The sequence below is a fragment of the Macaca nemestrina genome, chromosome X, assembly GCF_043159975.1.
Source record: "Macaca nemestrina isolate mMacNem1 chromosome X, mMacNem.hap1, whole genome shotgun sequence".
Taxonomy (NCBI): Eukaryota; Metazoa; Chordata; class Mammalia; order Primates; family Cercopithecidae; genus Macaca; species Macaca nemestrina.
The window spans coordinates 4,318,632-4,344,193 of record NC_092145.1 but is presented as its reverse complement, the minus strand read 5'-3'; the positions used below and the strand labels follow the sequence as shown (position 1 = coordinate 4,344,193).

The window sequence follows — 25,562 nt, the reverse complement described above, 5'->3', positions numbered from 1 at the left end:
AATGGCAATCATTAAAAAGTCGGAAACAACAGGTGCTGGAGAGGATGTGGAGACATAGGAACACTTTTACACTGTTGGTGGGATTGTAAACTAGTTCAACCATTGTGGAAAACAGTGTGGTGATGCCTCAAGGATCTAGAACTAGAAATACCATTTGACCCAGCCATCCCATTACTGGGGATATACCCAAAGGATTAGAAATCATGCTGCTATAAAGACACATGCACACGTATGTTTACTGTGGCACTATTCACAATAGCAAAGACTTGGAATCAACCCAAATGTCCATCAGTGACAGACTGGATTAAGAAAATGTGGCACTTATACACCATGGAATACTATGCAGTCATAAAAAAGGATGAGTTTGTGTCTTTTGTAGGGACATGGATGCAGCTGGAAACCATCATTTTCAGCAAACTATCACAAGAACAGAAAACCAAACACCACATGTTCTCACTCATAGGTGGGAATTGAACAATGAGATCACTTGGACATAGGAAGGGGAACATCACACACCGGGGCCTATTGTGGGGAGGGGTGAGGGGGGAAGGATAGCATTAGGAGATATACCTAATGTAAATGACGAGTTAATGGGTGCAGCACACCAACATGGCACATGTATACATATGTAACAAACCTGCACGTTGTGCACATGTACCCTAGAACTTAAAAGCTGAGCGCTCTTTAAGAAAATCATTTTAACTCCCTTATTATCCAACTTTAGCCATGCCAAGTGGCCAATATTTCTGACTTTCAAACCTCACTAAAGGCTCAGAGAAAGGACAATCCAAGGATTAGTGGAGGGAAAGATAATCAACAAATAGCAAAGGATGCAAATATATCAAACTAGAAAGGACTCATTCCCTAAGCCAGGATTGAATCGGGGCTACCACTGTAAAATGGCAGAGGCTAAACAAAGCATTGCTATGTGGTTACAGGTCATGCTCCCAAGGAGGTAAAACAAGATGGAGGCCTGCCACAAAGTTTGCTATGTACCATATAGAAAGACACACAAAGCATTGGCTTTGGCTACAGCTCAAGACCACCCTCACAAATCCTTTTTCATAATTAAAACTTTACAGAGAATATAAACAGTGAACTTTATCATTACTGGCCTAGTAAAACATTTTTTTGAAAAGAAAAAAAAAAAACTTCACTTAAAAGTTAACTCATGACCTACTAGAGAAAGAAAGAAAACTTAAAGTACAGGGCTGTGTTAACTGCTGACAAGGTAGAGAAAAGGAAAAACAGTTTAACGTGAGGGGTTGGAAAGATGCCTGGGGAAAGAACCTCTTATTCTTATGCCAATGGGCTCCTAAGGGAGAGAAACTTAAGACAGGAGCTGGGGAGCTGTGGGTTCCCCGTCCATCCTGAAGAAAGAAGGAAAAAGCTGACATTCCCAACCCCTAGGAGCAACGTGAATGGGGGAAACATAATTTTCTCTACCCTCAGAAGAAGTCTGAGGACAAAAAGGCTTAGAAGTGAAAGGAAGAAATATTTTTTGGTTTGCATGTTACTAACCTTTTCTCATGTCCCCATACAGGCCACCAAAAATGTAGAAAAACCAAGTTCTTGTCACACGATCAGGAAGGATTGGGTGCACAGACACATTGAAGGGTGATTAGAGAGGAATTTACTGGGTGAAAATGAAAAAAAAAAACCTCTCAGCAAAGTGATATGGAGTCTTGCTAACAGGCCCTCCACCTCACAGATTGTTTCCCAGGTCATCACACAAGCTGAAGAGAGCAGAGTCCTCCTCTGCTTAAGATGTGAATTCCCTGTGGCTCCACCCACTTCTCCCAGTGTATATGTTGGACTCCAGTCCACTGTGGGCATGCCCAGACAAGCCCTGGGCAGATTTCTTCATCTGCACACAAGCATTTGATGTAAACACTTGTGGGGCAGGTAGGAGATTCTCTCCAGGGACCCCTTTTTATCTGCCTAGGCATTTGGCTGTCTTAGTGAAAAGAAAAGTGTTGCAGTTCTAAGGTCAACAAGCCGACCACCACAGGGTAGGAGGAAGGAGACTTAAGGAACAGGAGCAGGAAATAAACTTGGTCAGCTTTGCCATGTTTACAGTTTGCCAAAGAGGCTTTACCCACCATCATGAGTCATAGCACTCGGGAGGAGGTGGGAAGCATCATCAGTCCTGTTAGCTCAGGTTCTTGGCAGCCCACTTAAATCAGGAAAGTCAAGATATGCCTAAGGAATCCATTTCTGTTCTCATTACACACCCAGTTAGAAAACAGTCCACCCTCTACAAAAGGCAGAAGTAGGGCAATGTCAGCCAAGATGGAAGATGGTTGACCTCAGAGCTTAGTTTGTTGCGTTCTGTTGAAATGTCTTGAGTTTCAAGTTACAATGAAAAGACCATAGTCTTCTTTGGTTGTGTTACCATCCTGTCCCTAGGCAAAACAGTTCTGGCTGTTCCTGCAAGTCTGAAAATGTTTAAGGGCAATCTTGTTCATGTTTGTTACCAAGATTTTCAGTCTCAAGGCTTTATATGTTCCCTAGTAGTACTGGCTATGAAGTTAAGGGCCTTGTCCTGATGCTGTGCAGGTAGGGTGCATGTAGCCTTCCTTTCTGCTGTTTTTTCTAGTATATCCCATCTGACTACATCTTTCTCACTATATTTCAGTGGCTCCTGAAAGACTTGAGGATTGAACCTCAAAACAGCTTGAAGTTAATTGATTGTTTATCCCATTAAGACTTTTATTTATTCTTTCACCAAATATTTATTGAGTCAACTACATGCAAGATTTCAAGGTCTTGCATGATCTGGCCCCTCCTTACATGTCTAAATTCATCTTCTTCCACCTGCCCTTCATACTCTATGCTCCAGGCCAAAAGAATGATACCCAATTTCATCAGTAGGATGTTTTTTTTTTTTGTTTTTTTTTTTGTTTTTTTTTTTTTTTGAGACAGAGTCTTGCTTTGTTGCCCAGGCTGGAGTGCAGTGGCGCAATCTCGGCTCACTGCAAGCTCCACCTCCCGGGTTCACGCCATTCTCCTGCCTCAGCGTCACGAGTACAGTAGGATGTTTAATGTCTTAGTGACTTGCATATGCTATTTTTTTTCTGCTTGGAAAGCACTTTCATCACTTTTTTGTTTGGCTTGCTACTTGAGACTCATCAGGACTCAGCTCTGCAATCACCATCACCCTCTCTGAGAAGCATTGCTAGAATTGTTGCCTTCCTCCCCATCTCTGTGGTGTTACAGTCCCTCCCCGGTGCAAGTATAGCACCCTGTGCCTTCTTTCACCACAGCCTTCCCCTATTACATTGCACTGTAACTTGTTAAATCAACTGTCAACCCTTACTTCCAAGTCTATGAACCCCTAGAAGGCAGAGATTGGGATTTCCTCATTTATGAATCCCCAAGGCCCAGGCCAGAGTATTGGCCACCATCTCTGAATGCTGAGTGAGTGAATGGATGAGGCTAGACTTCCCTCAAAGGGCCTGCCAGGCAGGTCACAGGAGCTGTCATCATGGAGAGGGGAAGGGACAGGACCCTGTTTCCAGTGAGCTATGGTGGAAGTTCCTACTTGGTGTTTTCTGGCCCTGGCTTGAAAGAGAGATTGGGGTGCCTTTGCTGGCTGGAATGAAGGTGGGGTCACAGTAATTTTTCTATGGTATTTAGCTGAATTAGAGAAGTTATTGTCCAAATGTTTTCTGTCCTAGGCACCCCTTTCCTGGTCCTTTGGCTGGAGAGAGCAAGTTTTTGTTGGAGTATTTTTGTCCGTACCCATTGGTGTTTACAGATTGCTAGTTTCTTCAGCTCCAAGTTTGGGATTTGTGAGGCAGAAAGAAAACCCACAGAAGTCACCATGGAGTAGTTCCATGGGTCCTGAAGTCCCTAAAGAGTCAATTTTCTTCTTTCTACCTTTCAGTGTCTACTTCTGTTTGTTTTATACCTATTGTCCAGGGGTTTTAGTTGTACTTAGTGGAAGGAACAGGGAGAAGTATGTCAACTCCATCTTCCCAAAAGTGGAAGTCCCATAATTGATTTTTTCCCCAGCTTCAGTGAGGCATAATTGGTAAGTAAAAATTGTATATATTTAAGGTGTACAACTGGATATTTTGACATATGTATATACTGTGAAATATTAAATGATTTACACATCCATCACCTCACATAGTTACCATTTCCTTTCACTTTTTGTTTATTTATTTATTTTGGTTAGTTAAGATCTATGCACAATTGATTTTTGTACATTGACTTTGTAACTTTTTACTCTCCTGTATTAACACCTTAAATCTAGCAGATTTTTTGTGGATTCCATAGATTTTCTATGTGCATATATATGTCATCTGAATAGTTTTGCTTCTTACATTCTAATATCTTTGTCTTATATTTCTTTATTATTATTTTACTGAATAGGCCCTCTGGTATAATGTTGAATAAAACTGGAAAGAGAGGACATATTTGAATAGTTCCCACTCACAGAAAAAGTAGTCAGTCTTTTATAATTGAGTCTTACTTCTGATCTTAGGAGGAAAGCTTTCAATTTTTCATCAAGTGTGATGTTAACTGTAGGTCTTTTTTGGATGCCCTTTGTCAGGTTGAGGAAATTTTCTTCTATTCCTGGATTGTTGAATATATATTTATATTTATATAAGGAATGGGTGTTGAATGTTGTCCATTTTTATATCTCTGTCAATGATCCTCTGGGTTTTCTCCTTTATTCTGGTAACTTAATTGATTTTCAAATGTTAAACCAACCTTGTGTTTATGGGATGAATTCTATATGGTCATAATGTAGTATCCTTACTTTTTAATTCTAAAATTCATTTTATTGTGGTAAAATATACATAACAAAAAATTTAGCACTTTAACCAGTTTTAAGTGTTAAGTTTGGGGTGATAACTACATTCACATTGTTGTGCAGCCATCACTGTCAACCATCTCCAGAACTTTTTCATCTTCCTAAAGTGAAACTCTGTACCCATTAAACAAGAACTCCTCATATATCCTCCCCCAGCCCTCATTTCTATGTGTTTGACTACTCTAGATACCTCCTATAAGTGGATTCAACTTATATAATGCTTTTGTGACTGGTTTACTTCACATAGCATAATGTCCTCAAGATTCATTCATGTTGTAGCATGTGTCAAAATGTTTTTCCTTTGAAGGCTGAATAATAATTCATTGTCTTTTTTTTTAAGAGACGGAGTCTCACTCTGTTGCCCAGGGTGGAATGCAGTGGTGCAATCATAGCTTACTTAGCTCACTGCAACCTCAAACTCCTGGGCTCGAGCAATCCCCCCACCTCAGTCTCCCAAGTAGCTAAAACCAGAACTATGTGCCACCACAGCTTGCTGATTTAAAAATTACTTTGGTAAAGGTGGAGTTCTCACTATGTTGTCCAGGCTGGTCTTAAACTCCTGAGCTCAAGCTCTCCTCCCACTTCAGCCTCCCAAAGTGCTGGGACTATAGGTGTGAGCCACCATGCTTAGCTGATCTGTTTTCTTTATATATCACATTTTGTTTGGCCATTAATCTGTTGTTGCTTCCACTTTTTGGTTACTGTAAATAATGCTGCTATGAGTATGGGTATACAAATATCTGTTCAGTCCCTGCTTTCAATTTTTTGTGTATGTACTCAGAAGTGGAATTACTAAATTATGTGACAATTCTATGTTTAGCTCTCTAGGGCACCAGCATACTACATATATATGTATTTTTTAACAGCTGCTGCACCATTTTATATTCCCACCAGTAATGCATAAGGGTTCCAATTTCTCAGTATCCTCACCAATGCTTGTTATTTTCTGTTTTTAAAATAATAATGATTCTAATGGATGTGAAATGTTATCTTATTGTGGTTTTGATTTCCATTTTCCTAATGATTAGTGATGTTGAGCATCTTTTCATATGTTTATCAGTCATTTGTATAGCTTCTCTAGAGAAATGTTTATTCCAGTCCTTTTCCTTTCGTTATTTCTGTTGAGTTGTAGAAGTTCTTTATATAATCTAGATTTTAATCCCTTATCAGATATATGATTTACAAATATTTTCTACCATTTCATGAGCTGCCTTTCACTCTGTTGATAGTGTCCTTTAATGCATAAATTTTAAAAAATTTTGATGAAAGCCAATTTATTCATTTTTTCTTTTGTCTTGTATGCTTTTAGTGCCATATTTAAGAAATCATTGCTAAGTCTAATATCATGAGGCTTTTCCCTTATGTTTTCTTCTAAGAGTTCTGTAGTTTTAGCAATTGCATTTATGTCTTTGATTAACTTTGAGTTAATTTTTGTATATGGTATAAGATAAGGTTCCAACTTCATTTAAAACTTTTTTGCATGTGGATACCAAGTTTTCCCAGCATCATTTGTTGTAAAGACTGCCCTTTCCTCATTGAATGGTCTTGGTACATTTGTTGAAAATCATTTGACTATATATGCGAACTTTTATCTCTGGGCCGTCTAGTTTATTCTTTTCTTTTTTTTTTTTAAGATGGAGTCTAGCCCTGTTGCCCAGGCTGTAGTGCAGTGGCACGATCTTGGCTCTCTGCAACTTCTGCCTCCCGGGTTCAAGCGATTCTCTTGCCTCAGCCTCCGAGTAGCTGGGACTACAGGTGCCCGCCGCCGTGCCCAGCTAATTTTTTGTATTTTAGTAGAGATGGGGTTTCACCGTGTTGCCCAGGCTGGTCTTGAACGCCTGAGTTCAGGCAATCTGCCTGCCCTGGCCTCCCAAAGTGTAATGATTACAGGCATGAACCACTGCGCCTGGCCTAGTTTATTCTTTATATGTCTGTCTTTATGCCAGGGCTACACTCTTTTGATTCGTGTAGCTTTGTTGTAAGTTTTGGAATCAGGAAGTGTGAGACCTTCAACTTTGTTCTTTTTAAAGATTATTTTGGTTATTCAATGTCTCTTGAGATTCCATATATATATTTAAGGACAGATTTTTATATTTCTGCAAATTGCCATCAGGGTTTTGATAAGGATTGGGATGAATCTGTAGATTGCTCTAGATAGTACTGACATAGTAACAACATTAAATCTTCCAATCCATGAACTTGGGGATGCCTTTCCGTTTTCTGTGTCTTCTTGCATTTATTTTAGCATTTTGTACTTTGTAGTGCACAAATCTTTAACCTCCTTGGTTAAGTTTATTCCTAAGCATTTTGTTCTTTTTGATGCTATTATGCCTTCTTCAATTGACTCTTTTATTACTATGAAATGTTATTCTTATTCCTGGTAAGATTACTTATCCTGCAGTCCATTTTATCTAGTATTAATAGAGCTACTCCATCTTTTTTATAATTAATATTTGTGGGATACCTGTTTTTCATCCTACTTTTAACCTCTCTTCATCTTTGTATTTAAAGGCATTTCCTATAGGCTGGATGTGATGGCTCACACCTATAATCCAAGCAGTTTTGGAGGCAGAGATGGGAGAATTGCTTAAGTCCAGGAGTTCAAGACGCCTGGACGATGAAGTGAGACCCTGTCTCTACAAAAAAATCAAAAAAGTATCCGGTGTGGTGGAGCACACCTGTATGTAGTTCCAGCTACACTGGAGGCTGAGGTGGGACAATGCTTGAGCCCAGGAGGTCAAGGCAGCAGTGAGCTGTGACTGCACCTCTGTACTCCAGCCTGGGTGACAAAAGGAGACCCTGTCTCAAAAAAAGAGGTGTTTCCTATATATGAGATTACAGTTCAGATTGCTTTATTTTCCCAGTCTGTTCATTTTTGTCTTTTAATTGAGGTTTTCATACTATTATTTTCTTTTAATCTAATTATTGATGTGTCTGGGTTTAAGTCTACCATCTTACCATTTGTTGGAAATTTAGGAACAACTTTAGAGCCTGTTCATGCTCTGTTTCAAAGCAACATTTTTGTGGGAGCAAAATACATGTGGGCATGATAAAGTGGGAGCATCCAGGGCTTCTCATCAGGGTACAACTAATCTCTAGCCCTGGGATTTGATAATTCTCCCCAAAGAACTCCCTGGGCTTCACTGTCCTCCATTAGAAAGTGAGGGGCTTGGACGAGACCATCCATAATGGCCATCTTGGCTATGCCAGGATCACTAAGGCAAGACCCCAAGTAAATTTCCTACTTTTGCCCTTCTCTCATCCTTGTGAGAGACTCTTCAGAGGTTCATCAACACTCTGTAGGTTAGAGGACATAGGTATTTTCAATGGTTTTGATTATTGTTTTTGTTTCTGTTTTTTTTTTTTTTGATGAAGTCTTGCTCTGTCACCCAGGCTGGAGTGCAGTGGCGCGATCTCGGCTCACTGCAACCTCCACCTCCTGGGTTCAAGCCATGCTCCTGCCTCAGCCTCCCTGAGCAGCTGGGATTACAGGCACACACCACCATATCCAGCTAATTTTTGTATTTTTGTAGAGACGGGGTTTTACCATACTGGCCAGGCTGGTCTCGAACTCTCCTGACCTCAAGTAATCCACTTACCTTGGCCTCCCAAAGTGCTGGGATTACAGGCATGAGCCACCTCGCCTGCCTTAAACTTGTTCTTGATAAATTGAGAGCAGAGGAAGAAGAAATCATAGAGGTTTTGGCTCTCTAAGAACATATTTTAACATTTTTTTTTCTTTTTAGTTAGTGCTGTTTCTGAAAGGCATTATTTTTTTTTTCCTGGATTCCAATGCCAGAACATGTTTCTTCCATAGTTGGTCACATCAAAACATTTAGTAAGAACTCTAGGAGTGAAGACAAGATAGCCAAATAGTAACAGCTCCATTCTGCAGCTCCCAGCAAGACCAACGCAGAAGGTGGATAATTTCTCCACTTCCAACTGAGGTACCCAGTTCATCTGATTGGGACTGGTTAGGCAGTGGGCACAACTCAAGGAGAGCAAGCAGAAGCAGGGTGGGGTGTCACTTCATACGAGAAGCGCAAGGAGCTGGGCGACCTGCCTGCCCCACCAGCCAAGGGAAGCCGTGAGGGACTGTGCTACCCAGACTGGGTACTATGTTTTTCCCATGGTTTTTGCAATCCACAGACCAGGAGATTCCCTCGTGTGTCTACACTACCAGGACTCTGGGTTTCTAGCACAAAGCTAGGTGGCTGTTTGGGCTGACGCCGAGCTAGCAGCAAGAATTTTTTCATACCCCAGTGGCACCTGGAACACCAGTGAGACAAAACAGTTCACTCCCCCGGAAAGGGGGGCTTAAGCCAGGGAGTCAAGAGGTCTTCCTCTGTGGGTCCCACTCCCACGGAGCCCAGCAAGCTGAGAACCACTGGCTTGAAATTCTCACTGTCAGCAGAGCAGTCTGGAGGCAACTTGGGAGGATGGAGCTTGGTGGGGGGAGGGGCATCTGCCACTACTGAGGCTTTAGTAGGCAGTTTTCCCTTGACAGTGCTAAGGAGACTGGGAGGTTTGAACTGGGAGGAATTCACCACAGTGTGGCAAAGCGACTATGGCCAGAGCGCTTCTCTAGATTCCGCCTCACTGGGAAGGGCATCTCTGAAGGAAAGGCAGCAGCCCCAGTCAGGGGCTTACAGATAACACTCTCATCTCCCTGGGACAGAACACCTGAGGTGAGGGGTGGCTGTGGGCACAGCTTCAGTGGACTTAATCTTTCTTGCCTGAGAGCTCTGGAGAGAGCATCTGATCCTGACAAGGGGGATTCTCCCACCACAGCACACCAGCTCTGCTAAGGGACAGACTGCCTGCCTCCTTGAGTGGGTCCCTGACTCCCATGCCTCCTGACTGGGAGACACCTCATAGAGGAGAGCTCTGGCTGGCATCAAGCCAGCGCCCTTCTGGGACGAAGCTTCCAGGGGAAGGAGCAGGCAGCAATCTTTGCTATTCTGCAGCCTCCACTGGTGACACCTAAGTGCACAGGGTATGGAGTGGACCTCCAGCAAACCACAACAGACCTGCAGAAGAGGGGCCTGAATATTAGAAGAAAAACTAACAAATAGAAAGCAACAACATCAAAATCAACAAAAAAGACCTCTACACAAAAACCCCTTCCAAAGGCTATCAGCCTCAAAGATCAAAGGTAGATAAATCCATGAAGATGAGGAAAAACCAGCACAAAAGGCTGAAAATTCCAAAAACCAGAATGCCTCTTCTCCAAATGATCACGACTCCTCTCCAGCAAGGGCACAAAACTAGATGGAAAATGAGATTGATGAATTGACAGAAGTAGGCTTGAGAAGGTAGGTAATAACAAACTCCTCTGAACTGAAGGAGCATGTTCTAATCCAATGCAAGGAAGCTAAGAACCTTGGTAAAAGGTTACAGGAACTGCTAACTAGAATAACCAGTTTAGAAAAGAACATAAATGACCTGATGGAGCTAAAAAACACAGCATGAGAACTTCATGAAGCACACACAAGTATCGACAGCTGAATTGATCACGTGGAAGAAAGGATGTCAGAGATTTAAGATTACCTTACTGAAATAAGGCATGAAGACAAGATTAGAGAAAAAAGAATGAAAAGGAATGAACAAAGACTTCAAAAAATATGTGAAACTTCTTGGGATTATGTGAAAAGACCAAACTTATGATTGATTGGTGTACCTGAAAGCGATTGGGAGAATGGAATCAAGTTGGAAAACCCACTTCAGGATATTCCCCAACCTAGCAAGACAGGCCAATACTCAAATTCAGGAAATACAGAGAACACCACTAAGATACTCCTCTAGAAGAGCAAACCCAAGACACATAATTGTCAGGTTCTTCAAGGTTGAAATGAAGGAAAAAATGTTAAGGGCTCAGAGCAAGAAAGGTCAGGTCACCTACAACGGGAAGCCCATCAGACTAACAGCGGATCTCTATGCAGAAACCCTACAAGCCAGAAGAGAGTGGGGGCCAATATTCAACATTCTTAAAGAAAAGAATTTTCAACCCAGAATTTCATATCCAGCCAAACTAAGCTTTATAAGCTAAGAAGAAATAAAATCCTTTACAGACAAGTAAATGCCAAGGGATTTTGTCACCACCAGGCCTGCCTTATAAGAGCTCCTGAAGGAGACACTAAATATGGAAAGGAAAAACCGGTCCCAGCCACTGCAAAAACACACCAAAATATAAAGACCAATGACATTATGAAGAAACTGCATCAACTAATGTGCAAAATAACCAGCTAGCATCATGATGACAGGATCCAATTCACACCTAACCATATTAACCTTAAATGTAAATGGGCTAAATGCCCCAATTAAAAGACACTGACTGGCAAATAGGAGTCAAGACCCATCTGTGTGTGGTATTCAGGAGACCCATCTCACATGCAAACACTCACATAGGCTCAAAATAAAGGGATGGAGGAATATTTACCAAGCAAATGGAAAGCATAAAAAGCAGGGATTTCAATCCTAGTCTCTGATGAAACAGACTTTAAACCAACAAAGATCAAAAAAGACAAAGAAGGGCGTTACATAATTGTAAAGGGATCAATGCCACAAGAAGAGCTAACTATCCTAAATATATGTGCACCCAATACAGGAGCACCCAGATTCACAAAAAAACAGTTCTTGGAGACCTACAAAGAGACTTAGACTCACACACAATAATAGTGGGAGCCTTTAACACCCCACTGTCAATATTAGACAGATCAATGAGACAGAAAATTAACAAGGATATTCAGGACTTGAACTCAGCTCTGGACCAAGTGGACCTAACAGACATCTACAGAACTCTCCACCCCAAATCAACAGAAAATACATTCTTCTCAGTCTCACATAGCACTTATTCTAAAATAAACCATATAATTGGAAGTAAAGCACTCCTCAGCACATGCCAAAGAAAGGAAATCATAACAAACAGTCTCTCAGACAGCAGTGCAATGAAATTAGAACTCAGGATCAAGAAACTCACTCAAAACTGCACAACTACATGGAAATTGAACAACCTGCTCCTGAATGACTCCTGGGTAAATAACGAAATTAACTCGGAAATAAAGAAGTTCTTGAAACCAACAAGAACAAAGAGACAACGTATCAGAATCTCTGGGATACAGCTAAAGCAATGTTAAGAGGGAAACTTAAAGCACTAAATGCCGGCATCAGAAAGCTGGAAAGATCTGAAATCAACACCCTAACATCACAATTAAAAGAACTAGAGAAGAGCAAACAAATTCAAAAGCTAGCAGAAGGCAAGAAATAACTAAGATCACAGCAGAACTGAAGGAGATAAAGACATGAAAAACCCTTCAAAAAAATCAATGAATCCAGAAGCTGATTTTTTGAAAAGATTAACAAAATAGATAGACCGCTAGCCAGACGAATAAAGAAGAGAGAAGAATCAAATAGACACAATAAAAAATGATAAAGGGGGTATCACCACTGATACCACAGAAATACAAACTACCATCAGAGAATACTATAAACTTTTATATGCAAATAAACTAGAAAATTTAGGAGAAATGGATAAATTCCTGGACACATACACCCTCCCAAGATTAAACCAGGAAGAAATCAAATCCCTGAATAGACCAATGACAAGTTCTATAATTGAGGCAGTAATTAATAGCCTACCAACCAAAAGAAGCCCAGGACCAGATGGATTCACAGCCGAATTCTACCAGAGGTAGAAAGAGGAGCTGGTACCATTCATTCTGAGACTATTCCAAGCAATAGAAAAAGAGGGACTCCTCCCTAATTCGTTTTACGAGGCCAGCATCATCCTGATACCAAAACCTAGCAGAGACACAACAAAAAAAGAGCCACTACATGTTCTCACTCATGAGTGGGAGTTGACCAACGAGAACACATGTACACAAGGTGAAAGACATCACACACCGGGGCCTGCTGGGGGTTGGGAGGCAAGGAGAGGGAGAGCATTAGGACAAATACCTAATGCATGCGGGGCTAAAACCTAGATGACGGGTTGATAGGCGCAGCAAACCACCATGGCACATGTATACCTATGTAACAAACCTGTGCGTTCTGCACATATATCCCAGAGCTTAAAGTAAAAGAAAAAAATGGAAATTAATTGGCAATTCACCAAGAAAAAATTAATGAAATACATGATGTTACTCTATAAAAAGATGTTCAACCCTAATGATAATATTTAAGAAATAAAAATCAAAACAATAAAAAACTCTAGCAAAGTTATGTATATTCACCTGTTGCGGAGTGAGGAGAGAAAAACTATCATTATAATTGGGAGGGGTATTAGAGGAGGTGAGGCTGGCATTAGGCCTTTCTCCACAAGCAAAAATGGTGGCGGTGGCGGTAGGGGAGCTGACAGTATTCCCATTATGGAAGTGATATGACATGAACTTCATTTTAGAGGTCACAATGGCTACTAGGCGGAGAACAATTTGCAGGGGTCGAGAGTGGAGGCAGCAAGAACTCCAGTCAGGAGTGCAGACTAGACTTAATGGCGATTTGAACTAAAGCAGTGCCAGTGATGGAGGAGAGGACAGTTCATATGGCATTTCTTGTGCCTAAAGAACATTTTTAGCACCAGAAAGCCTGACTGTTTTTGAGATTTTTGCCAGAGAGCAATAATCATGCTATATAGGAGAGACTTGGCATCTAGAAATGGATCTTATATCTGGTTTGTACTCCTGGAATTATGAAGACTATAGTAGGTAGTGAAATAGAAGTCACCCACTGTATGTTTGATAAACTGTATAGACATAAAATGAGGATTCTTCTAGAATTAATTGATTTTTAAAAAAATTCCAAATGAATTAAAATAGCACTACTTAAATTCCTTTTATGTATTTATCATTAAATTTTTCCACAAGTAAAATAGAGCAGATGTCTTTAAGGTACACCACTATGTATTAACATCATATGTCCCCCCCCCCCAGAAAAATGGAGGACTATTGAGGAAAACTCAAATCACACATTGATCAGTGTATTTCAGACGTAATGGAAATATTACCAAGGCTCCACAAAATTGCATTCAAATAAACTGGAGATGAACAAAAGTGTGAGTATTCTTACAAGCCAAGATGACTTCATGTTGATTTTATACAAGTTTGCTCTGTTTTGCCTCAAGAGATGTGAAAATGAGATACTTATCTCCTCTGAGGATGAACCAAACAAATGACAGTTTGATGACCACATAGAAATAAAACCTTACCTCACTTGCCTTTATGTCTTCCAAGGAATTCCTCCAGAGATTTCTATGAAATTTTGGGACTTGCTGTACAGGCTACTCACAACTGTCTTTTCTTTGCAGACAAGTGCCTAGTCTTTGATATCGACCAGTCCCCCTGCGAGAAAGAGCAGAGGTAAGATGATACTTCCAAGAAAGACCACTAGAGTCTCAGGCCAAAGTTCCCCAAATCCTGCATCCCATGTTCAGGTGGGATGGACATCTAGAAGCCCTTCCTGCTTTTGGTGAGTATTCTATTGTGGTTCCCGGTGGTAATTACAGCCTCATTGACCAGGACCACCTTCCTGCCAGGCCCTTTGCTAAGTGCTTTGCATGCATCATCCCATTGAAGCATCCCAATTTTGTGAGGCAAGTACTATTTATTACTGGGCCCATTGTCAGGAGAAGGACACCATGACTTCAGAGATATTAATTACGTTCTCTAAGACTGGTCAGGATTTATAGTTAAGCCCAAACTCTTCCCGTTCTTTGCTGCCGCTAATCTCTCTGCTTTTGTGGCGGAAGTCGTGCCTCCTTTCTGAGGAAGCTTGGTTGAGATTTTATCAGGAGAAAAGCATGTAAAAATCCTTTTTGAACGTCGTTTCTGACAACTCACTACTAAATTTACAATTAAAGTTAATTTATGCAGACAATATACTCTACAAATGACAAGTATTACATTCATACATGTTGTTATCACCCCTTTGCATGTAATATGGCACTTAAAGAAGGGAAGTGATTTGCTTAAGGACAAGAATTGCACGTGTGTTGGGGAAGAAGAGACCTGATTTCTCTGCCCCTAGAAGGGGATTGTGATTTAGGTTCCTAGAAGTGTTACATAAATGCCTGCCTCGCTAAACAACTTTTTTGCTCTATGATTTCCTGGTTATTTCAGATGTTACGTCATACTGAAGCTTTTACACTTAATAATTAGAGTTTGTTTGTAGAGACTGAAGGTTGCAGACACAGCTGCGAGTCAGAATGTTTTATTTAAAATGCCGTCAGGAAGACCCATGCTGTTTTAAAATGAGTCCCTTCTGAAACTGGGTTTAGGAGCTTGTTTCTGAAGTGCATTGATCTTCAGTTTTGATGTGGAGAAAATAATACATCCAAAGACCACCTTCAGAGTGGTCAACTTTTGACATTACAAGGATTGAGTAGGAGGCTGAACGCTCTAGGGCCTTTTCTGTGACATATCCTCCTTGTCAGAGGGGCAGGGGTTATCACTATTATGAATAAAATTTAATAGTAATGATGTTAAATTAATATGTACTTTGTTCTTCCTGTGCTTAGTGATACAGCAGAATTAAAGTTGATTTTTGGGCCGGGCGCAGTGGCTCATGCCTGTAATCCCAGCACTTTGGCAAGCTGAGGTGGGCGGATCACGAGGTCAGGAGATTGAGACCATCCTGGCTAACACGGTGAAACCCCGTCTCTACTAAAAATACAAAAAGAAATTAGCCGGGCGTGGTGGCGGGCAGCTACTTGGAAGGCTGAGGGAGGAGAATGGCATGAATCCGGGAGGTGGAGGTTGCAGTGAGCCGAGATCATGCCACTGCGCTCCAGTCTGGGCAACAGAGCGAGACTCTGTCTCAAAAAATAAATAAATAAGTAAACAAATAAAGTTAGTTTTGATCTTTTAACTCTTTGAATGTCTTTTTAACTTGTCTCAAAATTGGTCAGTTTAAGAAAATAACATGTAGTGTTAAATCTATTCCTCATTGAGGATTTATTCAACTCTGGAATGAGTGGTGAGGGAGGTTGTGAGATCATCTTCCCTGTGAGTGTTTAGAAACAGACTGGAGAAATCAAATGGTATAATATAGGGCAACCCTGCAAAGCTCAGTGGGTGTGTCTCCTGGAAAAGGCCAGAGAGGAGGGCGGATTGGGAGGTGTGAAAACAAGGCTGGCCTTGTGATTGAGACAACCATACTAAATGAGGCAGCAGGTCAAGGGGTACACTGTGCAGTTGTTGCCCTCCCTCTGACCTCTGGGGTTCCAGACACCCACTGATGCCCTGCTAAGCTGGACTTGATACTCAACAAGGGTTGCATTTTGCTCTGTGAGGCTACAAAGCCCCTTTAGATCAGGATGGGGTCCTACCTTCTTTGTTCCACAATAGAGCCGTGATTGGACTCAAAAAGACCCCTCTTTTCTGTGATCCATACATTTTCTGGGCTCCATTAGGTGCTGCTCAGGTAGTGCTCCAGGGTCCAGGGAGGGTGGAGAGCCCAGATTGGGGTGGAACCTTTTGACTCGACAAGGTAAGGGCTACGTTGAAGTGGTTTATCTGCACCCCCAGTTTCAGAGGCAGTAGGGATCTCGCACTCCAACATCGCGAGGTCTGGGGAGAAATGCTACCACTCCTCCCCCCACTTCCGCAGCCACGCTGCCTCCGTGCCTGCCCCCCCCCGCCACGCCCCCACCACGCGCTTTGCACTCTGGGGCCCACGCACTTCCCTGGGGAGTTCACTGCGGGAGGAGTCAGTTAGAAGCTGCTCCTCATTTACAGACTTTCCGGGAGCCCACCCGGTTCCCGGTCTCTCACCGGAGACCACAGGGAGGAGCTTCAAGTCACCCCAAGTTCCTACAGCCTTCAGCAGTGAAGACTTCCACAAGGGTGAGTGAAGTCCGTTAATGACGGCTACTCCAAAGTAACATGACTTGGGGTGGCGGCGGGGAGCCAGCCCCTTTGTCCCTCGGTGGCTGAGGAGCTCAAGCTACTCCATCAGAGACATTTCCTCCAGGACCCTCGTTTTCCTGGTCATCCTGGGAAGGTTGGTTGGGATGAGGGGGAGGGGGAGAGGTGGCAGTGGGTAGCTGGGGGTTGCACGAGGAAGACTTGCACATTCTGAACCTCCTCCCACATTGGGCACCAGCGCAGGTGCACCATAGGAGGCACCCGTTGAGTTTTCTTTGGACATTTCGAGAAATTGAAGCAGAGTTGGGATGAAAGGAAAGCTTGGGGTGTTGCGAATAGGCCGGCCTGAGCGCGCGTTTGAGTGAGAACGCCAGGCTCTGTCCGGTAGGGCTGGGCGCGTCTCCATTACCATGGTCGAGGACGGTGTGCTGCGGTGGGCGCGCATATCAAGAGGTTTGCCTCACTTTTAGCAGATTGAGCAGTTTGTGCACGTGAAATCTCAGACTTCAGAATTTTGAGGGCAGCAGTGGCTTTTCGGAGGATCTCCTTGAGGTTTTTGTTATTTGGGTTTGTTTTTCGCTTTTTTGGATTTCAAATGATGAGGAGTTTATGTCAGGATGTGTATTTGGGCACACTTAGACGGAGAACACAGAAGTTGTGGCTACCTTAGAAAATGTATTTTTACAAAATGGAGTCAGATTAGCGTGAAAGTGGCAGCAGCCACGTATCTGAAGACCTATAATGGAGGTGAGCGTGGGTCCGGTGGCATGCACCTTAGTCTCAGCTACTCGTAAGGCTGAGTTTGAGACCTGCTTGGGCAGACTTAGCGAGACCTGTTCTCTACAAAAATTTAAAAAAACAAAAAGCAAAAAACAAAAATTAGCCGGGCGTGTGGTGCCCAGCTAGTCAGGAGACTGAGGTGGGAGGAATCACTTGAGCCTGGGAGTTCTGGGTTGCAGTGAGTCACAAATGAACCATGGCACCCCAGCCTGAGCAACAGAGCAAGACCCTGTATTTTCATTCAAAACTTCCTGCAAAAATTACAACTCATAAGACAATATTTTATCAGTTACTCATCCATCTTAAGGGAACATAACTTTCCAACGGATAAAATCAAGAATGTAAATTAATCTACACTGGATTATGTATTATGCATGCCATACACCACACAATATGCCAGGAAAGGCAGGTGGCAAAGTCATGCTCCAAAGGAGATCCAGGAACAGAATCAGGCGTCCTAGTTTTTTTGAGATATCCCTACTGATTGGCTGTGCTTTTCTCTAACCTTAGTTCTTTCAGTAAGCTCAGTTTGTATCTAACGTAGATTTGTTGTGCTTATTTCTCTGCCTGTTCTAGAAAAGAGAGTATTGAGGGGTTAAGACACTCAGGCAGCAAAAGAGAATCCTTTCCACCAAACTCAAGAGAACGGGAAGAAAGCATTGGACTCATGACTTTGAAAGTATTCAGGCAAATGTAGCCAGTAGATGCCCTCCAGTCTGTCAGTACTTACTTAGACATCTGTCTCTGAGATTATCCTAGCACTTCCTTGGGAGAGTTGGGAGTGATGGAGGGAGGATGTGGGGGCGGGAACTGGACCTTTCTTCCATCAGCAAAGAACAGGCTGAGGGATGTTCCTCCTTTTTTTCCCCCAGCAAGTCAGGAGCCAGTGGGAAGTGGCTTTCCAATGGCTGGCCTTTATGTGGAGATTTCTTTGCAAAGTACTTCACAGATACCCAGTTTCTTGGTTGATAAGAATTACACTACAAATCCTCCTACTCTTAACTGAAAGCTGATAGGGTTGATAAAGTAATTAGGATTGTGGGGAGAGCATTTGGTTGTTGATAGTAAAATGAACATTTGTGATAAAAGTGTAGTTTAACTCTCCCGGTTTTAGTCTCAACATTTCATTCAACACATATTCAAAAGTTCTGTTAGAGGCACGTTTTGAGCTAAGATATAGGGCAAAGAAACTGAGAATAAAGATGCAAGCTTTTAGGGAGTCCACAGGCAAGTGGAGCTGAGAAACGTGCAAACAAATTATTATATCCCATTATTTGCTTTGAGCTATAATATGTGAATAAGAAACCCAGACACTGGACTTCAAAGAGAAGGGAGTGATCAGTTTACCCTGGGTTAGGGCCTCAGCCCATCTTCCCCAAAGAGGAGGATTTAGATTGGGTTTTGAATTATGAGATTAATAACTCTGGAAGGAGAAGGCAGAGGGAGACACACATATTAACAAAATGATGGAGGAGCAATAACGCCTAGCATTTTCTGAAGCAGGAGGTGACCAGGTGAGGGTGGCAACAGTAGAGAGCCATGGCAGGATTTTAAGAAAGTGATTCCCTATGCAGGTTGATATCCTTTATCCAAAATCCTTGGGACCAAAAGTGTATCAGATTTCAGATTTTGGAATACATGTATTTGCATTATGCTTACTGAGTGAGCATCCTTAATCTGAAAATCTGAAGTCCAAAAATGTTCCAGTGAGCATTTTTTGAATGTCATATTTACACTTAAAAAGTTTCAGATTTTGTCCAGGTGCGGTGGCTCACGCCTGTAATCCAAGCACTTTGGGAGGCCGAGGCAGGTGGATCACCTGAGGTCAGGAGTTCGAGACCAGCCTGACCAACATGGAAAAACCCCGTCTCTACCAAGCCCGGCGTGCGCCTGTAATCCCAGCTACTCAGGATGCTGAGGCAGGAGAATTGCTTGAACCTGGGAGGTGGAGGTAGTGGTGAGCCAAGATTGCACCACTGCACTCCAGCCTGGGCAATAAGAGTGAAACTCGTCTCAAAATAAATAAATATATAAATAATAAAAATAAAATTTAAAAAGTTTCAGATTTTGGAGCATTTCAGATTTTGGATTTTCCATTTTTGAGTCAGGGATGCTCAACCATGAGTACACCTGATTTAGAGGTGTACTCATCAGGATTTGCTGGACTGGATTGTTTGGAGGCAGAGTTAAGGAGAGGGAGCTGTTAGCAAAGATCCTACAAGATTTTGTTTTATACAACTGATTCCACTCACTGAGATGAGGAGCACCGGGACCAGGAGCAATTTGGTAACTTTAGTTTTGAACCTGAGCATAAGGTGCTGGTGAAATATCTAGGAAGTCACTGGATATGCTTCTAGAGCCAGAGCTCAAAGGAATAGTCACAGCTGGAAATAAAGATGCAGTGTCATCAAGGTTTCCTTTGGCAGAGGCTTCTGGGGACTACTAGCACCTCTTTATGGCTCTGGTGTCAGGGAAATCAGTCAGGGAAATGCCTACCCTGCTCTAGACATAAAAAGCTGCTGTTTATAGTCATGCTGATGTAACTTAGACTGTGTCTGAATGTTGATAGGCAAAGGTCTATGTGACAAAGGCTTCCACTAGATTTTCAAGGAGGTACTTCCCAAAAGTCAGTCTCTTAAAAGACAAGATCTAAGCAATTGTCTTTTCGTTTTGTTTTGTTTTGTTTGAGACAGGGTCTCACTCTGTCACCCAGTCCGGAGTGCAGTGGCATGATCTCATCTCACTGCAACCTCTGCCTCCTGGGCTCAAGTGATCCTCCTACCTCAGCCTCCTGAGTAGCTGGGACCACAGGCATATGCCACTATACCCGGCTAATTTTTGTATTTTCTTGTAGAGACTGTAGGGTTTTGCTGTGTTGTCCAGGCTGGTCTTGAGTTCCTGAGCTCAAGCAATCCACCTGCCTCGGCCTCCCAAAGTTCTGGGATTACAGGTATGAGCCACCACGCCCGGCCAATTGTCGTATTTTTTAATGGAAAATACAAACTACCTTTGACGTCCCAGTTTACACTGAAACTTTACATTTGCCCCTTGTCCTTTATCAAGGGCTTAAGATTTTGGCAAGGCTTTCTCCAAACACTATATAAATATTAAATTGACTTCCAAATGTTGTTTATGAGAACTGGAATACCATTCTTGTTATTTGATATGTATTTATGGAGTGTGTGTGTTCTGACTTGAGTCTAGCTAATGTCCCAGTAGGGTAGGATGTTTTGGACGTTGATGAGTTTTTCTTCTGATTCTATTTCTAACAGTTAAGCACATTGTTTAAGTAACTGGTTGTTTCTTGATTACAGAGTGTTCATGACCACTAATAAATGTTCCCCGTATTTAAACATACAAGTTGTACCTTTGGGATGGCAGGGAGCTAAGGGCCATCGGCTCTTTTATATGCTAATACCTGAGATCAAGGCACACAATACTACTCAGTCAAGCTAATATTTAGCTTTGGAAGTTAAAGCATAAATTCATGAATTTGAATAGTGTTCTTCTTTCTGCGTTGGTATTTAACCATAACGTATGTATGCACACAATGTTCCAAGATTTCTCCTTTTTGTTTTTATTTTTTTTGATGATATATGTTTCACTTACTGCAATATTTGTTGATTTCATGAATACTACTGATATTTAGGGAAAAGATCTAAGAAGTGTTGAACTAGTGTGTCTTTCTTTAAGCTTGTCTCCTTGTTAAGGTGAACCTTAACATTCAAGGTTAAGGTGATCCTTATCATTTGAGACATTGACCAAATATATGGGTGAGCAATGCGCCTTAGACTTCTCCATCCGTGTGGTATCTGATCCTCCTGAGAGCGGCCTTATGTGGTAGGGAGGCCAGGGCTTAGCACCATTTTACAGGTACTCAGACAGGCTAGGTGACTTGCCCAAGATCACACAGCTAGTGCAGAGCTGGGACTAGATCCCAAGAATTCTGACCTCAAGAGGGGTGTTGATTTTCCATTGATTTTGCAATTCCCCCTACTTAAGTCACTAATTTTAAAGTGTGGATTAAGGCAAGTATATTTTGTTGGCTTGCTCTCCTCTAACTTTAGGTCTCCCAGTTGGGAGAATGAACTTGTAGGTTAATAGTTTTCTAGTAGAAAGCAATAAATATATTCCTTAGTGTAGACAATAAATTGTGGCAGTTCCACTCTCCTCCTTGGGCTGCGTCAAGATCACTTTGAAACATTCCTGGGTATTCTTCATACAGGACTTAGGGCTGTTTACTCTTTTCCTTCTCCCATATCAGCCTCCTTTGCCAATCATCTTCAGAAATATAGGTGTAAGCTGCGCTGTAAGGCATGAACCACACAGCACTTTGAAATGAGAAAGCTTTAAAGTAACAGGCAGGAATTTGAGGGGGAAATTGAAAAGTCTTTCTGCACAAAATGATTGTACTTTAAGGTGAAATTCACAAACAAGATCAATCAACATGAAGAATCTGGAAACTCTCATTGAGAGTTGTTTCTTTTTTTATACATTCCATAAGAAACAAGTTAGAGCTTTCGTGTAAAGTTCTAACTTGTGATTACGGAAGGCATTTGAAGTGTATAGAACAGAGTATATTGTAACTGGCAGCCAGGGCATTTGCAGAGCCTCACATAATGGGCAAGTGTCTTAACCATCAGCATTGAGAAAAGGAATGGCACAGGAGTAGGGGCTGAGGGTAAGGTGGGGAGAGGAGCTCTGGCATCAGATAGCCAAGAGTCAGCAACAATTACAGAGATAATTTTAAGTGAGGAGGTCCATAGCATTTCTTTCGGGAAGTGGAAGGTTTCCTTGGCCCCTTTTTCTAATTTGAAAACAATGTGGCTCATACATTGTCAACCTTTTCACTCAGTGGTATATATTTTTTGACCTTTTATGTGGTATTAATACTTAATTTGTATATCCATCTTAAATTAATTTTGTTGCATATAGATTTTTATGTGTGGACATAGCCCTTTATAAAAAAAATTATTCAACAGCTTCTAGGAGACAACTTCTCTGCTTTTTGGGATAAGGCATCCCTGCAGTAGGCAGAGCAGTAGGGTAGGATTCAGGAGAACCGGGGGTTAGGCTGGGGATTACTTGAAGATAAGGGATTTAAAGGAAGTTAGGATTCTGTTCCTCTTCTTGAAGTTGAAATAAAATAAATTAGGAGAAACCTAATTAGATACCTAATTGCTAAAGGGTTTGTTTCCCTACTCAGACTTGCCCTGATTCAAAAACTGTATTTACAGAATGTTCACAGCCATGTAAAATAGACTGGAAAGAAATACTCCAATATGGCAATGTTTCCCTCACAGTGGTAGAATTATGCTTGTGCTGTCTCTCCTTTCTATTTTGTAAATTTGGCACTCTTAAAAAAAGAAACCTAAAATAAATTTCCTTTAAAAAAATGAAATTGTAAAAAGAAGCAAGAAGCCTGGCTCATTCCCAGCATTCTAATGGGAAATGATTATAGAGCTCCATAAAACTGGCCGAGGAGCTACATAGTGATGAAATGTTTTTGATCTCTTTGGGAAGTACTGTAGGGAACAGCTCTGCTGGCACTCCCACAGCCCCTTTCCTGTGTGGAGATTGGGCTCTGGGACCTTTGTCTTGAGTGGTAAACGCCCAGCATGCCACCAGGAGCCCTAGCTGTGGTCACTCCCTCATGGAGCACCTTTTGGGTCTGAGGCTGATGATTGTCCTGCTTCTTATGTGGTAAGCTGTCAGGACTGTGGGCTGCCAGCTGCCTTAGCTGTACTAAAAGGAGGTGGTTGATTCATTCTTTTACTGTGGATTGTCAGCTGAATAAAGCGGCCCACTACAGCCTTAGGGACAAAAGCTCTCCATTAGGATTACACTGCCAGGTTGGAGAATGGCCCTTTCAATGCTGTACAGCCTCAAACAGGGGCTGTATTAAGCTGACCACCTTTATGCAAATCTCTCTCCTTTGTCCAAAGGCTCCCTCATGACAGAGGCCAGCTAAGCCTTTCTGGACAAATAGGCTTTGTGCAAGTCTGGGGGATCACCCAGGTTAGGTGTTTCCAGGAAGAAAAGTGGATTGAGGCGGTTTTGTAAATGTCATTGCTAATAAACTGAACATTGGCAAAACTTGCACTTAAGACGTTACTTGGGAAGAACAGATTATTCTTAAAATGGAACAGATTGAGGTGCCATAGAGTTCTGGAGTGCTGAAATTGTTGTCCTTTGGCATTATGCAAAATAACATTATGTCTTTATCTGTCTTTTCCAGTTCCTTTCTAGTTTCCTCCCTGATCCTGAGCTGCTTTGTTTTTGTTCAGAGTGGAAAGGCTGCTCCCATCTGTGCTCATCTCCTCCTTAGTTGCTTTGGCTCTTTTCTCTCTCCTTGCTGCTGTGTTTTGCCTCCACCCATCTAACAGAATATTTCCAAGGTCTTATCTTCTTTTCCTCAAGTCACTCGCTTGGGGCGCTCAAGTAATTAGTCTAATTTCAAATATTCTCTGTGAACATGCCTTGTAGAGTCATGGATTCCCCAAGCTGAAAGAGACTTCGAAGTCTATCCGACTCATGTCTATGTGGTCAAATTGACAATTCTTGTCAAATAGAGGTTGGAGTTTCTTCCATGTTTCATTGATGCCTAAGCATGCAAGAGAACCTAAAGTTGATGACTTTTCTGTCAGTACTTTTCCATGATTCAGTTTTTCTTTAGGAAAGAACACTCTCCTCTTCTGACCTTTAGCTATTTTAGCCCCCACTGCTCCAGGCCCATAACAGTAGCAACACATTTAATTATTAATCTTTGTTCCTTCTCATATTAGTCTACCTCCTTCATAGCACGTCTGGGAGACATCCTCTCTTGCAACCTTTTTCTCTTCTTTCCGCAACAGCTAACCTCGAACCTCTTCTCAGCCTGTCTGCTTGAGCTCCCCTTGCATCACCTCTTTTAAAATTAGGTTGATCTTGTTTGTCAATTCTCGGAAAATTTTAGTAGTGCCCAGCTACCTCACATATTAAATAAAAATGTTACTACCTTCAGTTAGAGAATCCAGCCTGACCTGACCACTTTGATTTTCTCATTTGATTTTTCTTATCACCTTTTAACATTCCAGCTGCTCAAGTTTTAGAGAATCATTTTGACAGTTATAAGAGCTATAGCTCTTCTTTGAAATAGTAATATTTTAATTTTTCTTTAGGTCCTTTTGATTTACCAAAAAACCCCACAACAACAATAATAACAATAGCATTGAAAACACTGGACACAGTGCCTTGCTCATAGTAGATAACTGGGGGGCATGAATGATGAATAAATAAATAAAAGTATTTGAAATCACTGTAGATAACTTGATTTTCCCAGAAGCCAGAAATGTAGAACTCACTGTCCTGGAAACTGTATTCTTTCTTCCTTGGTAAATTCCTATGGCGTCAAGTAAAGGGAAACCTTAATAAATATGGACTGAGAGTGGCCTAAAATATCCCACTATAATCTCTAATACTTTCAGGTTCTCTACGGTTTAAATTTATATTTTTCTGTTCATTTATATATGTAAATCTTTCGGTTTAAAAAGTCCTTTAATGAAGTGTTCCAGTATCATTTTCTCTAGATTGTTTTACTGATTGGCTGTCAATATTTTAAATTGAAAATGGACTGGAGACAGAGAAAAACTTACCTATCAGATTCTTAATTAAATGATTCATGAAGATGTCTTTTAAATGGTTCACTTGAAATATACCTTTATATGAACAGAAATGGCTATCTCCATATTAAGTCATCTGTATTAGTTCGTTCTTGCATTGCTACAAAGAAATGCCTGAGACTGAGTAATTTATAAAGAAAAGAGATTTAATTAACTAACGGTTCTTTAGGTTTTACAGGAAGCATGGTATTGGCTTCTGGATGGAGCTTTTACTTATGGTGGAAAGTGAAGCGGGAGCTTACACATCATGTGGCTAGAGCAAAAGGGGGTGCAGGAGGATGCGGTGGTGATGGGAGATGGGGGAAGGGCATGCTGGGGGTAGAGGATGGGAGTGGGGGGTGAGGGAGGGGAGGTTTTGGGGTGAGGGTGGTGGCTGGGGTCGGACTGGGGGAAGGTGCCACATACTTTTAAATGACCAAATCTCACAAGAACTCACTC

General features: G+C 41.7%; 1 protein-coding gene and 1 long non-coding RNA gene across 3 annotated transcripts in view; one reads left to right on the top strand and one right to left on the bottom strand.

The window, feature by feature from the left end:
• Window positions 1-1,744, bottom strand: part of LOC139360594 (uncharacterized) — a 62,918-nt gene extending 61,174 nt beyond the window's left edge. The window contains exon 1 of the long non-coding RNA XR_011618090.1: window positions 1,522-1,744. This is a non-coding gene — a long non-coding RNA (uncharacterized lncRNA). The remainder of the gene's footprint in view (window positions 1-1,521) is intronic.
• Window positions 1,745-16,491: 14,747 nt separating this feature from the next.
• Window positions 16,492-25,562, top strand: part of LOC105495887 (PAS domain containing repressor 1) — a 102,936-nt gene continuing 93,865 nt past the window's right edge. For both annotated transcript variants that reach the window (XM_071088829.1, XM_011765787.2), the window contains exon 1: window positions 16,492-16,662. The gene's annotated coding sequence lies outside the window, so the exon portion shown is untranslated. The remainder of the gene's footprint in view (window positions 16,663-25,562) is intronic.